Raw genomic sequence first — 15,717 nt, 5'->3', positions numbered from 1 at the left:
CCAGATCAGACCAGACTACACCCCACACCAGACCTGACCAGACCAGACCAAACCACACCAGACCACACCAGACCACACCAGACCAGAGCAGACCTGACCAGACTACACCAGACCACACCACACCAGACCAGACCACAACAGACCAGACCAGACCAGACCACACCACACCACACCACACCAGACCAGACCAGACCTGACCAGACCAGACCAGACTACACCAGACCATACCACACCAGACCAGACCACAACACACCAGACCAGACCACACCAGACCATACCAGACCACACCAGATCACACCAGACCAGACCACACCAGACCAGACCAGACCAGACCAGATCACAGACCAGACCACACTAGACCACACCATACCACACCAGACCAGACCAGACCAGAGCAGACCAGACAAGACCAGACCACACCACACCACACCAACCCAGACCAGACCAGGCCACACCACACCACACCAGACCAGACCAGACCAGACCACACCAGACCAGACGATCCCACACCAGACCAGACCAGACCAGATCAGACCAGACTACACCAGACCAGGCCAGACAAGACCACACTAGACCATACCAGCCCACACCAGACCAGACCACACCAGACCAGACCACACCAGACCACACCAGATCACACCAGACCAGACCAGACCACACCAGACCACACCTGACCAGACCAGACCAGACCACACCACACCACACCAGACCAGACCACACCAGACCATACCACACCACACCAGATCACACCAGACCAGACCAGACCACACCAGACCAGACCAGCCCACACCAGACCAGACCAGACCACACCACACCACACCAGACCACACCACACAACACCACACCACACCAGACCAGACCAGACCACAATAGACCAGACAAGACCAGATCACACCAGACCACATCAGACCACACCAGACCAGAACTGACCACACGAGACCAGACCACACCAGACCAGACCACACCAGACCAGACCAGACCAGACCACATCAGACCAGACCAGACCAGACCACATCAGACCAGACCAGACAACACCACACCAGACCAGACCAGACCAGACCAGACTACACCAGACCAGACCAGACTGGACCACACTACACCAGACCACACCAGACCACACCAGACCAGACCACACCACACCACACCAGACCAGACCAGACCAGATCAGACCAGACCACACCAGACCAGACCACACCAGACCAGAGCAGACCAGACAAGACCAGACCACACCACACCACACCAGCCCAGACCACACCAGACCAGACCAGCCCACACCAGACCAGACCAGATAACACCAGATCACACCAGACAACACCAGACCAGACCACACCAGACCACACCAGACAACACCAGAACAGACCACACCAGACCACACCAGACCAGACCAGACCAGACCACACCAGACCAGACAAGACCACACCACACCACACCACACCAGACCAGACCAGACCAGACCACACCAGACCAGACAATACCAGACCAAACCAGACCAAACCAGACCAAACCACTCCACACCAGACCACACCAGACCAGACCAGATCAGACCACACCACACCAGACCAAACCAGACCAATCCAGACCAAACCACACCACACCAGACCACACCAGACCAGACCAGACCACACCACACCAGACCAGACAAGACAAGACCAGACCAGACCAGACCACACCAGACCACACCAGACCAGCCTAGACCACACCAGAACAGACCAGCCCACACCAGACCAGACCAGACCAGACCAGACCAGACTACACCAGACCAGACCAGACCAGACCACACTAGACCAGACCAGACCAGACCGGACCACACTACACCAGACCAGACCAGACCACACCAGACCAGACCAGATCAGACCACACCAGACCAGACAAGACCAGACCAGACCAGACCTGACCAGACCACACAAGACCACACCAAACCAGAGCAGACCAGACCAGACAACACCACACCACACCAGACCAGACCACATCACACCAGACCAGACCAGACCACACCAAACCAGACCAGACCACACCAGACTACACCAGACCAGACCATACCACACCAGACCGGACCAGACCACACCACACCAGACCAGACCAGACCACATCAGACCAGACCAGACCACAACACACCAGACCAGACCAGAAAAGACCAGACTACACCAGACCAGACCAGACTGGACCACACTACACCAGACCACACCAGACCACACCAGACCAGACCAGACCACACCACACCACACCAGACCAGACCAGACCAGACCACACCAGACCAGACCACACCAGACCAGAGCAGACCAGAGAAGACCAGACCACACCACACTACACCAGCCCAGACCACACCAGACCAGACCAGCCCACACCAGACCAGACCAGACCAGACCAGACCAGACCAGATCACACCAGATCACACCAGACAACACCAGACCAGACCACACCAGACCACACCAGACCAGACCAGACCAGACCACACCAGACCAGACAAGACCACACCACACCACACCAGACCAGACCAGACCAGACCACACCAGACCAGACAATACCAGACCAAACCAGACCAAACCAGACCAAACCACTCCGCACCAGACCACACCAGACCACACCAGACCAGACCAGATCAGACCACACCACACCAGACCAAACCAGACCAATCCAGACCAAACCACACCACACCACACCAGACCACACCAGACCAGACCAGACCACACCACACCAGACCAGACCAGACCAGACAAGACCAGACCAGACCACACCAGACCACACCAGACCAGCCTAGACCACACCAGAACAGACCAGCCCACACCAGACCAGACCAGACCAGACCAGACCAGCCCACACCAGACCAGATCAGACCAGACCAGACTACACCAGACCAGACCAGACCGGACCACACTACACCAGACCAGACCAGACCACACCAGACCAGACCAGATCAGACCACACCAGACCAGACAAGACCAGACCAGACCAGACCTGACCAGACCACACAAGACCACACCAAACCAGAGCAGACCAGACCAGACAACACCACACCACACCAGACCAGACCACATCACACCAGACCAGACCACACCAAACCAGACCAGACCACACCAGACTACACCAGACCAGACCATACCACACCAGACCGGACCAGACCACACCACACCAGACCACACCAGACCACACCAGACCACACCAGACCACACCACACCAGACCAGACCAGACCAGACCAGACCAGATCACACCAGACCACACCAGACCAGATCACACCAGACCACACCAGACCAGACCAGACCACACGAGACCACACCAGACCAGACCAGACCACACCAGATCACACCAGACCAGACCAGACTACACCAGACCACACCAGACCAGACCAGACCAGACCAGACCACACCACACCACACCAGACCAGACCACACCACACCAGACAGTACCAGACCAGACCAGACCACACCAGACCAGACCAGACCAGACCAGACTACACCAGACCAGACCACACTAGACCAGACCAGACCAGACCACACCAGACCACACCAGACCTGACCAGACCAGACCAGACTACACCAGACCATACCAGACCAGACCAGACCACACCACACCAGACCACACCAGACCAGACCACACCAGACCACACCAGATCACACCAGAGCAGACCAGACTACACCAGACCACACCAGACCAGACCAGACCAGACCAGACCACACCACACCAGACCAGACCACACCAGACCAGACCACACCACACCAGACAGTACCAGACCAGACCAGACCACACCAGACCAGACCAGACCAGACCAGACTATACCAGACCATACCACACCACACCACAACAGACCAGACCAGACCACACCACACCAGACCAGACCAGACCACACCACACCAGACCACACTACACCAGACCAGACCTGACCAGACCAGACCAGACTACACCAGACCAGACCACACCACACCAGACCAGACCACACCAGACCATACCAGACAACACCAGACCACGCCAGACCAGACCACACCAGACCACACCAGACCAGACCAGATCACAGACCAGACCACACCAGACCAGACCAGACCACACCAGACCACACCAGCCCACACCAGACCAGACCAGATCAGACCAGACCAGACTACACCAGACCAGACCAGACCGGACCACACTACACCACACCACACCAGACCACACCAGACCAGGCCAGACCAGACCAGACCAGACCAGACCACACCAGAGCAGACCAGACAAGACCAGACCACACCACACCAGACCAGACCAGACCACACCACACCACACCACACCACACCAGACCAGACCAGACCAGACCACACCAGACCAGACCAGCCCACACCAGACCAGACCAGATCAGACCAGACTACACCAGACCACACCAGACAAGACCACACTAGACCAAACCAGACCAGACCAGACCACACCAGACCAGACCAGACCACACCAGACCAGACCACACCACACCACACCACACCAGACCAGACCAAACCAGACCACACCAGACAACACCAGACCAGACCATACCATACCATACCATACCAGACCAGACCACACCAGACCACACCAGACCAGACCAAACCAGACCAGACCAGACCACACCAGACCAGACCAGACCAGACCAGACCAGACCACACCACACCACACCACACCACACCAGACCAGACCAGACCAAACCAGATCAGACCAGACCAGACCACACCAGACCAGACCAGACCAGACCAAACCAGACAACACCAGACCAGATAAGACCAGACCACACCAGACCAGACCAGACAACACCAGACCAGACCACACCACACCAGACCAGACCACACCAGATCACACCAGACCACACCAGACCAGACCAGACCATACCAGCCCACACCAGACCAGACCAGATCAGACCACACCAGACCAGACCAGACCATACCAGCCCACACCAGACCAGACCAGATCAGACCAGACCACACCACACCAGACCAGACCACACCAGACCAGACCACACCACACCAGACAGTACCAGACCAGACCAGACCACACCAGACCAGACCAGACCAGACCAGACCAGACTACACCAGACCAGACCACACTAGACCAGACCAGACCAGACCACACCAGACCACACCAGACCTGACCAGACCACACCAGACCACACCAGACCACACCAGACCAGACCAGACTACACCAGACCATACCACACCACACCACAACAGACCAGACCAGACCACACCACACCAGACCAGACCAGACCAGACCACACCACACCAGACCACACTACACCAGACCAGACCTGACCAGACCAGACCAGACTACACCAGACCAGACCACACCACACCAGACCAGACCACACCAGACCATACCAGACAACACCAGACCACGCCAGACCAGACCACACCAGACCACACCAGACCAGACCAGATCACAGACCAGACCACACAAGACCAGACCAGACCACACCAGACCACACCAGCCCACACCAGACCAGACCAGATCAGACCAGACCAGACTACACCAGACCAGACCAGACCGGACCACACTACACCACACCACACCAGACCACACCAGACCAGGCCAGACCAGACCAGACCAGACCAGACCACACCAGAGCAGACCAGACAAGACCAGACCACACCACACCAGACCAGACCAGACCACACCACACCACACCACACCACACCAGACCAGACCAGACCAGACCACACCAGACCAGACCAGCCCACACCAGACCAGACCAGATCAGATCAGACTACACCAGACCACACCAGACAAGACCACACTAGACCAAACCAGACCAGACCAGACCACACCAGACCAGACCAGACCACACCAGACCAGACCAGACCAAACCACACCACACCAGACCAGACCAAACCAGACCACACCAGACAACACCAGACCAGACCATGCCATACCATACCATACCATACCATACCATACCAGACCAGACCACACCAGACCACACCAGACCAGACCAAACCAGACCAGACCAGACCACACCAGACCAGACCAGACCAGACCAGACCAGACCACACCACACCACACCACACCACACCAGACCAGACCAGACCATGCCATACCATACCATACCATACCATACCATACCAGACCAGACCACACCAGACCACACCAGACCAGACCAAACCAGACCAGACCAGACCAGACCACACCAGACCAGACCAGACCAGACCAGACCAAACCAGACAACACCAGACCAGATAAGACCAGACCACACCAGACCAGACCAGACAACACCAGACCAGACCACACCACACCAGACCAGACCACACCAGACCAGACCAGACCAGATCACACCAGACCACACCAGACCAGACCAGACCATACCAGCCCACACCAGACCAGACCAGATCAGACCACACCAGACCACACCAGACCAGACCAGACCATACCAGCCCACACCAGACCAGACCAGATCAGACCAGACCAGACTACACCAGACCAGACCAGACCAGACCAGACCAAACCAGACAACACCAGACCAGATAAGACCAGACCACACCAGACCAGACCAGACAACACCAGACCAGACCACACCACACCAGACCAGACCACACCAGACCAGACCAGACCAGACCACACCAGACCACACCAGACCAGACCAGACCATACCAGCCCACACCAGACCAGACCAGATCAGACCAGATCAGACTACACCAGACCAGACCAGACCGGACCACACTACACCAGACCAGACCAGACCAGACCAGACCACACCAGACCAGACCAGACCAGACCAGATCACACCAGACCTGACCAGACCAGACCAGACCACACCACATCACACCACACCAGACCAGACCACATCACACCAGACCAGACCACACCAGACCAGACCAGACCAGACCACACCAGACCACACCAGACCAGACCAGACCACACCAGACCAGACCATACCAGCCCACACCAGACCAGACCAGATCAGACCACACCAGACCACACCAGACCAGACCAGACCATACCAGCCCACACCAGACCAGACCAGATCAGACCAGACCAGACTACACCAGACCAGACCAGACCAGACCAGACCAGACCAAACCAGACAACACCAGACCAGATAAGACCAGACCACACCAGACCAGACCAGACAACACCAGACCAGACCACACGTCACCAGACCAGACCACACCAGACCAGACCAGACCAGACCACACCAGAGCACACCAGACCAGACCAGACCATACCAGCCCACACCAGACCAGACCAGATCAGACCAGACCAGACTACACCAGACCAGACCAGACCGGACCACACTACACCAGACCAGACCAGACCAGACCAGACCACACCAGACCAGACCAGACCAGACCAGACCAGATCACACCAGACCTGACCAGACCAGACCAGACCACACCACACCACACCACACCAGACCAGACCACATCACACCAGACCAGACCACACCAGACCACACCAGACCAGACCAGACCACACCAGACCACACCAGACCACACCACACCAGACCAGAGCAGACCAGACCAGATCACACCAGACCACACTAGACCAGACCAGACCAGACCTCACTAGACCAGACCAGACCAAACCAGACCAGACCAGACCAGACCAGACCACACCAGACCAGACCAGACAACACCAGACCAGACCACACCAGACCAGACCAGCCCACAGCAGACCAGACCAGACCAGACCAGACCAGACCTGACCAGACCAGACCAGACTACACCAGACCATACCAGACCAGACCAGACCACACCACACCAGACCACACCAGACCAGACCACACCAGACCACACCAGATCACACCAGACCAGACCAGACTACACCAGACCACACCAGACCAGACCAGACCAGACCACACCACACCAGACCAGACCACACCAGACCAGACCACACCACACCAGACAGTACCAGACCAGACCAGACCACACCAGACCAGACCAGACCAGACCAGACCAGACTACACCAGACCAGACCACACTAGACCAGGCCAGACCAGACCACACCAGACCACACCAGACCTGACCAGACCACACCAGACCACACCAGACCACACCAGACCAGACCAGACCAGACTACACCAGACCATACCACACCACACCACAACAGACCAGACCAGACCACACCACACCAGACCAGACCAGACCAGACCAGACCACACCACACCACACTACACCAGACCAGACCTGACCAGACCAGACCAGACTACACCAGACCAGACCACACCACACCAGACCAGACCACACCAGACCATACCAGACAACACCAGAGCACGCCAGACCAGACCACACCAGACCACACCAGACCAGACCAGATCACAGACCAGACGACACCAGACCAGACCAGACCACACCAGACCACACCAGCCCACACCAGACCAGACCAGATCAGACCAGACCAGACTACACCAGACCAGACCAGAGCAGACCAGACAAGACCAGACCACACCACACCAGACCAGACCAGACCACACCACACCACACCACACCACACCAGACCAGACCACACCAGACCAGACCAGCCCACACCAGACCAGACCAGATCAGACCAGACTACACCAGACCATACCAGACCAGACCACACTACACCACACCACACCACACCACACCAGACCAGGCCAGACCAGACCAGACCAGACCAGACCACACCAGAGCAGACCAGACAAGACCAGACCACACCACACCAGACCAGACCACACCACACCACACCACACCACACCACACCAGACCAGACCACACCAGACCAGACCAGCCCACACCAGACCAGACCAGATCAGAACAGACTACACCAGACCATACCAGACCAGACCACACCACACCAGACCACACCAGACCAGACCACACCAGACCACACCAGATCACACCAGACCAGACCAGACTACACCAGACCACACCAGACCAGACCAGACCAGACCAGACCACACCACACCAGACCACACCAGACCAGACCAGACCACACCACACCAGACAGTACCAGACCAGACCAGACCACACCAGACCAGACCAGACCAGACCAGACCAGACCAGACTACACCAGACCAGACCACACTAGACCAGGCCAGACCAGACCACACCAGACCACACCAGACCTGACCAGACCACACCAGACCACATCAGACCACACCAGACCAGACCAGACCAGACCAGACTACACCAGACCATACCACACCACACCACAACAGACCAGACCAGACCACACCACACCAGACCAGACCAGACCAGACCAGACCACACCACACCAGACCAGACCACACCAGACCATACCAGACAACACCAGACCACGCCAGACCAGACCACACCAGACCACACCAGACCAGACCAGATCACAGACCAGACCACACCAGACCAGACCAGACCACACCAGACCACACCAGCCCACACCAGACCAGACCAGATCAGACCAGACCAGACTACACCAGACCAGACCAGACTGGACCACACTACACCACACCACACCAGACCACACCAGACCAGGCCAGACCAGACCAGACCAGACCAGACCACACCAGAGCAGACCAGACAAGACCAGACCACACCACACCAGACCAGACCAGACCACACCACACCACACCACACCACACCACACCAGACCAGACCACACCAGACCAGACCAGCCCACACCAGACCAGACCAGATCAGACCAGACTACACCAGACCACACCAGACAAGACCACACTAGACCAAACCAGACCAGACCAGACCACACCAGACCAGACCAGACCACACCACACCACACCAGACCAGACCAAACCAGACCACACCAGACAACACCAGACCATACCATACCATACCATACCATACCATACCATACCATACCATACCATATCAGACCAGACCACACCAGACCACACCAGACCAGACCAAACCAGACCAGACCAGACCACACCAGACCAGACCACACCACACCACACCACACCAGACCAGACAAGACCAAACCAGACCAGACCAGACCAGACCACACCAGACCAGACCAAACCAGACAACACCAGACCAGATAAGACCAGACCACACCAGACCAGACCAGACAACACCAGACCAGACCAGACAACACCAGACCAGACCACACCAGACCAGACCAGCCCACACCAGACCAGACCAGATCAGACCAAACCAGACTACACCAGACCAGACCAGACCGGACCACACTACACCAGACCAGACCAGAGCAGACCAGACCACACCAGACCAGACCAGACCAGACCAGACCAGACCAGATCACACCAGACCTGACCAGACCAGACCAGACCACACCACACCACACCACACCAGACCAGACCACATCACACCAGACCAGACCACACCAGACCAGACCACACCAGACCACACCAGACCACACCAGACCAGACCAGACCACACCAGACCACACCAGACCACACCACACCAGACCAGATCACACCAGACCACACTAGACCAGACCAGACCAGACCACACCAGACCAGACCAAACCAGACCAGACCAGACCAGACCACACCAGACCAGACCAGACCAGACCAGACCAGACAACACCAGACCAGACCACACCAGACCAGACCAGCCCACACCAGACCTGACCAGACCAGACCAGACTACACCAGACCATACCAGACCAGACCAGACCACACCACACCACACCAGACCACACCACACCAGACCACACCACACCACACCACACCAGACCAGACCAGGCCACACCACACCAGACCAGACCAGACCAGACCAGACCAGACCAGCCCAGCCCACACCAGACCAGACCAGACCAGATCAGACCAGACTACACCAGACCAGGCCAGACAAGACCACACTAGACCAGACCAGACCACACCAGACCAGACCAGACCAGACCACACCAGACCACACCACACCACACCAGACCAGACCAGACCAGACCAGACCAGATCACACCAGACCACACCAGACCAGACCACACCAGACAACACCAGACCAAACCAGACCAAACCAGACCACACCAGACCATACCAGACCATACCATACAAACCATACCATACCATACCATACCAGACCAGACCACACCACACCAGACCAGACCAGACCAGACCAGACCACACCAGACCAAACCAGACCAAACCAGACCACACCAGACCACACCAGACCACACCAGACCATACCATACCATACCATACCAGACCAGACCACACCAGACCAGACCAGACCAGACCACACCAGACCAAACCAGACCAAACCAGACCACACCAGACCACACCAGACCACACCAGACCATACCAGACCACACCACACCACACCAGACCAGACCAGACCAGACCAGACCACACCAGACCACACCAGACCAGACCACACCAGACCAAACCACACCAGACCAGACCGCACCTGACCAGACCACACCAGACCAGACCACACCAGACTACACCAGACCAGACCAGACCAGACCACTCTAGACCAGACCAGACCATACCACACCAGACCGGACCAGACCACACCAGACCAGACCAGACCACACCAGACCACACCAGACCACACCACACCAGACCAGACCAGACCAGACCAGACCAGATCACACCAGACCACACCAGACCAAACCAGACAACACCAGACCAGACCAGACCACACTACACCACACCACATCAGCTTACATTCACAATTACATGTATTGGCCATAACATTAAAACCACCCCAGGTTTCTGCACTGATTAGCTCCACTGACCACACAGGAGCACTTTGTTGTTCTACAATTACACACCGTGCACAGCAGTTCACCCGGAGTTTTTAAACCCGGTGTCCCCTCACTTAGACACTCTTACCTCGTTGGTCCACCTTGTAGATGTAAAGTCAGAGTCCAGTAGTGACACAGTGGGGTTTACAAATTCCAGCAGCAACTGCTGTGTCTGATCCACTCGTACCAGCACAACACACGCTAACACTCTACCATCACTTCAGTGTCATTCCACCCAATCCATACCTGCTCTGTGAGGGTCCTGACCATTAAAGTACAGGGTGAAAGAGGGTTAAAAGTACGCAGAACTACCAAGTGCACCTCTATAGTTAGTGGAGCTAATAAAATGAACAAAAATCCAGGCCTGTCTTTGTAGCCAGGCATCTGAGAGAAGTGTGGACATCATCTCTCCCTCACCTTCAGGACTGGGAGCCACCTGGTCACTTAACTCTCCCATCGACAGGTTTCTCACTGAGGGCCAGGGCCCTGTGAGCAGATTTAGTCACATAGTCCACAGTCTTTTGATTAAGAAGCATTCAAGGAATTTTTCCGTTCAGTTTTCTGTTTCCAGATGTGGGGTAAAGGATGACTTTGTATCGAGTGTAATTTCATGGGCCTTAGATATTCCTTTGAACTGAGCGCGTAGCCGAGCGACCTGCTCCATTAACACTGCTTTCATACAGAAATGTAGTCTTTCAAAACTGATTTTTATACGTTATATATTTCTCCTATTTCTCTCTCTCTCTCTCTCTCTCTCTCTCTCTTTATCCCTTTCTCTGTTTCCCTTTTCTCTGTTCATCTCTCTCTGTTTCTCTCTCTCTCTCTCTCTCTCTCTCTCTCTCTCTCTCTCTCTGTCTCCCTCCCTTTTCTCTGTGCATCTTTGTCTTCATTCTTTCTTCATTATTAACTAATTAATGTATTAAATGCATGTTTTGCATCTGTAGATGACATAGATGTGTTAAGTTTTAACTGTTGAAATAGTGTGTGTGTGTGTGTGTGTGTGTGTGTGTGTTTGTCTATTTCTGTCACTTTCTGCTCTTTTTTCTCTCACACTCTCTCTTCCCTCTCTCAAAAACAGACACAAAATAAGAAAAATAGAATAATGAAAGACAGAAAGAAAGAATGAAAGTAGAAATCACTTTCTGAAACAGCACAGTGCACTACACAGAGAGCAGGGAGCCATTGGACATTCAGCATTTTAAAGCAGTGTAGATAGCTGTAGGTATTATACATGGTTTTTTTTACAGCTCTAGAGGGTGCTGTGCTCTTAAACCCCATGATCTGATTGAGACAAATGTGATTACAACTTTTATCTGGCTGATAGAAGTGGGTAATCCTGTGAATAAGGGGGTAATCTCTGATTGTGGAACTCTTCTGAAGGAGAACGAGGCTCTAACTAAAGTCCAGCAGCTCCTCTGATATCACTGCAGACTGGTGCAGAGCTGCTACAGAGCGGCGCTAGTCGCCTGGGATTGAAGCGCTGCTCTGTTTTATTTTTGTTCTGATGAAGTCATCACCTTTCACAGAGGAAGATTTTAACCAGGGGGCAAGAGAACACTCAAAAAAAACAAGGGGTAGGTGTCAAAATAAGAAATGGGATGGGGCCTAACAAAAGGAAAGTCTTGACAGCCATGAGAACACACCCCACGCTGGTGAAGAGGAACCGGCGTCCCTACCCCAGAAGAAGGATTCAAGGGTTACAAGGAAAGTGGCTCATCTTCCCAGTCCTCACGTATCCAGGGCCAGTGCACTAATGAGCATAACACAGTGTAAAGGGCATAAAGCCTGGATCCCTGGGCAATGGAAAAAGTGACGGAGAATTGGTTCAATGAGTCATGTCCCACTCCTTCTCCTTCGCAAAGACATGTTTACCTTCAGAGAAAGAGTTTACCTTTGGTCCACTGTCTGTTCCCGACTCCAGTCATTTTGTGTCTATGCTCAATTTGGCCAAAGGTTTGTGGACACCTGCTTGTGCCGGGTTCCCCATTTATTCAGTAGCAATTTCTGCTGTCCTTTTTTTTTTTTTCATTTATTTATTTCTCATTTCCAACTTTTAACAGCTCTAAAAATTAAGAATAAACAAACATACAAGTAAATAGACGAAAAAAAAAACAACAAATGAGGGTCACAAATACATAATATACTTCAGAAGACATCTTTATCTAATAATATAAGAGTTTCTTGTTCCAGTTGCAATGTTTCAGTCAAGATTCCTCTGAACAGATTGAAAGTTGGAAGCCTTTGCTGATTCCAGTTAAAGTAAGATGCATTTCTTTGCCATAAATGATGTCATTGCCATTGACAAGGATAGGGTCCAAGGTCCTTTCCAGATCAGTACCAAACAGGTGTTGTATAGGTGTCAAATCTGTTGGTATTCCCAGAGCCTTGACAGTCAAGTTGTGTATAACTTTCCAAAAGTATTTTAATTTCCTCTATTCTGAAAAGTCTTTGCAGTAGCTGCTGGAACATTACTGTGAGGACACTTTGGCAGAAACATTAATGAGGTCAGGGACTGAGGCTGGATGTTTAGTTCTGGATCACAAATTCCACTCCAACTCATCCTAAAGGTATGGGATGGTGACACTTCATTCCACAGAACACAGTTCCATTGCTCCTCAGCCCGAAGCTGAGAGGCTTTATAACCCTTTGGCCCGTGCTTCGTACTGAGCATGGTTCCATAACTTTGTCCACACTGGGTGCACTCTAAAATAGCTGAGGTCACTCATTATAAGGGGGTCCTGGACAACAAATCTGGGGCATTTCTAACAAAGCTGAGGAACTGCTGGCCCCATGTTAGTGCTGTAACCTGCATGTGAACTGGAGGTCTGCACAGGACAGGACACTGCAGCATTTAATCTGCAGCATTAGTCCCGCTCTGGCCCACACCGTAAATATTTTGGGCCGGTCCTGCCCACAGTGCCACATACTTCACCCAAAAAACCCATTTACTTCTGATGTAGTATAGATACTGGACAGAATGCCACTTTAGTTTTATTCTTAAGCGTCCTGTTTTATCTTTTGTTTATAAACAGAAATAAAGAATTTAAATTTATAATAGTGCTGTCAAGCGGTGCAGTGGTGCAGCAGGTAGAGTCTCTGTCACAACTCCAGGGTCCTGCAGGTTGTGGATTCGAGTCCCGTTCCGGGTGACTGTCTGTGAGGAGTGTGCTGTGTTCTCTCTGTGTCTGCATGGGTTTCCTCCGGGTGACTGTCTGTGAGGAGTGTGGTGTGTTCTCCCTGTGTCTGCGTGGGTTTCCTTCGGGTGACTGTCTGTGAGGAGTGTGCTGTGTGTTCTCTCTGTGTCTATGTGGGTTTCCTCTGGGTGACTGTCTGTGAGGAGTGTGGTGTGTTCTCCCTGTGTCTGCGTGGGTTTCCTCCGGGTGATTGTCTGTGAGGAGTGTGTTGTGTTCTCCCTGTGCCTGCGTGGGTTTCCTCCAGGTGACTGTCTGTGAGGAGTGTGGTGTGTTCTCCCTGTGTCTGCGTGGGTGTCACGCTCCAAAAACACACTTTGGTAGATGGATTGGAGACTCAAAAGTGTCCGTAGTTGTGAATGTGTGAGTATGTGTCACCCTGTGAAGGACTGGTGCCCCCTCCAGGGTGTGTTCCTGCCTTGTGCCCGTGATTCCGGGTAGACTCCGGACCCACTGCGACCCTTAACTGGATAATGGCTACAATGAATTAATGAATATTTCTGTCAATATTAACAAGATAACACATGGTACAGTTTTTTATGCTAATTAATCATAGTCACGTATTAATTGTTTTATTTAGCGATGTAAACACACGGTCACTCCTGTTGAGTTCAAAGGGTTAATTGCATTTTATTTATTCCGAAATATATGTGTAGCATTCATTTCCTCTCGTCAGTTTGTCCTTCATATCTCACTGTACATCTATCTACAGCAGTAAACAGTAAATATTCTATAAACATACACCTACATTTGAAATGATGAAATAGACTAAATTATTACAAATAAAGGTGCAGCCTCTAGCTTTACTAGAATACTATGAATAAAAATTAAAAATAGAACAAATAAACATTAATAAAGCTTTATATTTAACAAATGCGTAGCCTATAAATAAAAGTTATCCAACTGAATCCTGAAGGTTGTATGAGATATTATTTT

The sequence above is a fragment of the Hoplias malabaricus genome, chromosome Y (genome assembly GCF_029633855.1).
Source record: "Hoplias malabaricus isolate fHopMal1 chromosome Y, fHopMal1.hap1, whole genome shotgun sequence".
In the NCBI taxonomy this organism is placed as follows: Eukaryota; Metazoa; Chordata; class Actinopteri; order Characiformes; family Erythrinidae; genus Hoplias; species Hoplias malabaricus.
This window is presented reverse-complemented; position numbering follows the sequence as displayed.